Source organism: Macrobrachium nipponense, chromosome 15 (assembly GCF_015104395.2).
Source record: "Macrobrachium nipponense isolate FS-2020 chromosome 15, ASM1510439v2, whole genome shotgun sequence".
In the NCBI taxonomy this organism is placed as follows: domain Eukaryota; kingdom Metazoa; phylum Arthropoda; class Malacostraca; order Decapoda; family Palaemonidae; genus Macrobrachium; species Macrobrachium nipponense.
In genome coordinates this window covers 62,638,522-62,642,906 of record NC_087208.1, presented here as the reverse complement: position 1 = coordinate 62,642,906, position 4,385 = coordinate 62,638,522, and positions in this window count along the sequence as shown.

Genomic DNA, 4,385 nt, shown 5'->3' with positions numbered 1-4,385 from the left:
ACTTTGTGGTATTTGTCATGAAGAATTGTTTAACATTTATATATATATATATATATATATATATATATATATATATATATATATATATATATATATTGTTGTACATCATAATATACTTTGCTATATTATTGGGGATTTTCATCACGCAGATATATTTTTTTCTTTTTACGCAGATATACTTTTTCTTTTTATCAAACGCATTGTTTACCTTGAACAAAAATATAGGCTTGGCTCTTTCAGCCTGGGGCCACTTTTCAAAATAACTACGAACCCTCGGGGAAGCACTACTACTTCCATTTGCTCCATATTCGACAATCAATCACCGAAGAAGACAAATCGTTGTGTTCGCCAACGCTGTGATTATCATCATTTTACCAAAGCAAATAGGCTCCAAGGCCTCCACGAGACCCCTTGGGGATTGATATATTACTCCCTGAACGGAACACCACCTCGTGGGCGTGGCGCCGCTTGTTCCTCTGGCGGTCATTAGCATTACATTCTGACCCGCACTCCTCACCCCCCCCCCCCCCGAGTTTCCCTTCTTGGAACTCATCACTTTATTATATACTTCGGGGGGAATAGTCTTGTGGCCAGGTCTCTTATTTATAGAAAACCGGTCACCTTCATGTTACGTCTGGATTGTGTTGTCACATGAGAGAGAGAGAGAGAGAGAGTCTTGGGAAAATTAGTTTGTCAGTGAACTCTTTTCTGTGAGAAAACATTGTAATGTAGCTTGGTTTCCTATCTATAGAATAAGTCTACTTTTCATTGCGTATTGTTTGTATTCTGATGTTAGATTACGCGCGCGCGCGCACACGCACACACACACACAATTTCGGGAAACTAGTTTGCCAGTGAGCTCTTTATGAGAGAACATTGTGATGTAGTCCAGTTCCTCATTTCTAGAATAAATCTATTTTTCATTGCGTATTGTTTGGATTCTGATGTCAGAAAGAGAGAAGAGAGAGAGAGAGAGAGAACGCAGAAACTGGGTCTTCCTAGAAAATCAGAGCGTTAGCCGTTGCCCAATCTTTGAAGGTCGAGTGGACGGACCTAAGAATCGTAATAACAACTGGGTTGTGTTATAAGAGGTGGGACTCCATCGCTGATGAGAACCCCTTCAGACAAGTGTTGTTTCTCACGCTCCGGTAGTTGATGTTCGGTAGTGATGGTTTTCCGCGTAATGATTCTCTTAACCACACACGAGCAAAAATAAGAAGTCTCTAAGTGCAGGGTGGACGCATTGCGTCTCCCAGTGACGCAATGCGTCAGTACAAGGCAGATACCTGGTTAGGTTGGTTGTACGTCTCGAGGACTGTCATTTTTGTAAGCCTGATGTGTGTACTCAGATTTGTTAATAAATATGATTTTGGTAGGTCTTTTGTCATTTGATGGCGATAGTATTTGTTTCCAGATGTTGATATTTGTAATAATATAATATAACTGTATCGTCATTTCATACATTGTGGTCGTAATTCTAGCGACAATCTGAATAAAATGAATTACGTGTAAGACAATGACGTTGGAATGAGAAATTATTTCACACGATAAAATGTAGTAGAAATATACCGTCACTAATCTCTTTCGGAAATAGTACCGAGTTGCATCATCGATTTCGAAAGGTATTTCAGAATTGGAAAGAATTTACAGGTGACATACCTGAGTGAAATTATTGTTTACCTTTACAGTTATGCTGAGAGCTCATAATCATAATGATTATTATACTAATACTGATGATAATTTTTAGGATATCTAGTCATCACCTGTGACACTTCAGAGTATGTTATACGATGAAAATATGTGATTTACGAATAATTTTATTCATTTAAAATGGGGGGACTTCTGGCTAAAGCAAGCAAGCCTCCCTCATTCATTGAAACCCGTAGAGGGGGTAGTGCCGTCATTGGACCTCATGCGGTGCACTGTAGGCGTTACTTAAGGTTTTTGCAGCGTGCTTTCGGCCCCTAGCTGCAACCACCTTTCGTTCTTATCACTGTACCTCCTTTCATATTCTCTTTCTTCATCTTATTTTCCACCCTCTCTTAACACTTGATTCATAGCGCAACTGCGAGGCTTTCCTCCTGTTACACCTTTCAAACCTTTTACTGTCAATTTCCATTTCAGCGCTGAATGACCTCATAGGTCTCAGTGCTTGGCCTTTGGCCTAAATTCTACATTCAACTCAACTCGACCCCATTCATTGAACGCCCCATTAGCGTAACGCTGTTTCCTTCTACAGAAACAACACTAAGTCTGTTTTTTTTTTTTTTTTTTTTTTTTTTTTTTTTTTTTTCATTTCATTCGTGATTTTTTGTTAAGAATATTTCCAAGGCCATCTTTTCGCTAATTTTTGCGAGTTGTAACGATTCTGACACATTTTCTTTGAAGTTTTGTTTACATTGTATAATTTCTAACTTCTACTTACCGATCTTCATGCCCACCCACTGTCTGCCTCGCCATTGGATGTTTGATTGTTTTCCTAGTATACTATGTTTGGTTCTTGTCCAATTACTTTTTATTTACTTTTAAATGCGCTCTGCTCTTATAAGATCATCCAAGAACATTAACCCTTCAATTGGTTTTCGTCCGATTATGGAAGCTTAGGTTGAGGGATATGTTTTGCACTGAAACTTCACCCTAAGTTGAGGGAAATGTTTTGCACTGAAATTTCACCCACGCCAGGCTTCGATAACTGCTTAGGAGAAACAGAGGCCTGATTTCTATGCTGCTGAATTTCACGGTGGGGTGAAATAAGCCCTTTATTCCTTAACAGGCGCGTAATATCTGAGGGAACGTTTGTGTGTAAAGTTTTTTTTTCCATCGTTTTGCTCAACGGTGCATCTAATTATCGCCTCTTTGTAATTATACCTGTGACGTAATTTCACTCGCTTTCTGTGTATGTGTTGTTATGCCATAACACGCCGCTATACTCTCACGGGTTTTCCTTCGACCATCTGCGACTCCGTAATTTCTCACATGGAGGAACAAGGAAAAAAAAGGAAGAATGGAATAAGTGGGACTATGAATACTGTGTCTCCTTTCTTCGCCTGTTCAGCATAAACGTGGAACCAGCTTGTGAATCGTATATATCCCTCCTGAATATAATATGCATTTGTTAAAGCAAATAATTACACAAACACAATTTTCCTTGAGGACGAAGAAACGAGACTCTCTCTCTCTCTCTCTCTCTCTCTCTCTCTCTCTCTCTCTCTCTCTCTCTCTCTCTCTCTCTCTTGGTTCGAGCGTATGCTATTATGGAAGGATTTTCTTTTGTAAACATGAATACTGTACACCCTTCTTCATGCATGAGTTGTACTCTGTCCATCTTTTTTTTTTTTTTTTTTCTTCTTCTTTTAAGGCTCACAGAAGTCGAAACTCGGAGACCTAATAGCATTACAGGGTTTACTGCACCGTAATGACTCATTCCGGGGGCAATAAAAGCAGGAGCAATTGCCATTTGGCTATTAAATAGATATAAAGAAAAACACTCATCCCACCGGCCCCCTTCGCCAGGCAGTGTAAATGACTTGGCGAATGAAGGAGAGACCGAGAGGGACCTGTTTATAATGGGAGTCTGCCTACGTGATGTCATTTAATGAATCTGGGAATATGAGGATCAACGGTGCTTTTATTTGCGTTTGGTTGAGGTTTATTTATTTATTTATTTTCTTTAAGTCGGACTTTATTTGAATCGTCAATTCTTTTAATTTCATCGACGTGACATACACTACCTTTTAGTAAATTGTTTTTGTCTTGGGTTAGTTTTTAGATGATCTGACGTGTAACTTGCACTAAGCTGCTTTGTTTATTTTATCTGCGTTATCGTAATCATGATCCTGTAAGCAGTATAAACAAAAACTTAAATAATATATGAAATATATTGAAAGATGAACTTTGCAGTGCACAGAAACTTTGGCCCAACAAAACAAGAGTATTAAGATTATAGGTAAGAATTAATGACATATTATATATATATATATAATATATAATATATATATATATATATATATATATATATATATATATATATATATATGAAAAAAGGAACTTCAAAAAACACCACGATAAAAGGGATTTTAAAAAATTCTGTTGTAATTTAATTCATCTGGACTCTTATTTGATACATTTTTCTTTTATCTTCATTATTACCTTGCTCACATAAGTATGTGGTTTGTTCGGGCCCCTTTTCAAAATAAACTCTCTCTCTCTCTCTCTCTCTCTCTCTCTCTCTCTCTCTCTCTCTCTCTCTCTCTCTCTCTCTCTCTCGTTGTTCTACGTCAGTAAAGGAAAATAAAAACTTGTCCTTTTTTTAGTACAAAAGAATTTCAATTATCTCTCTCTCTCTCTCTCTCTCTCTCTCTCTCTCTCTCTCTCTCTCTCTCTCT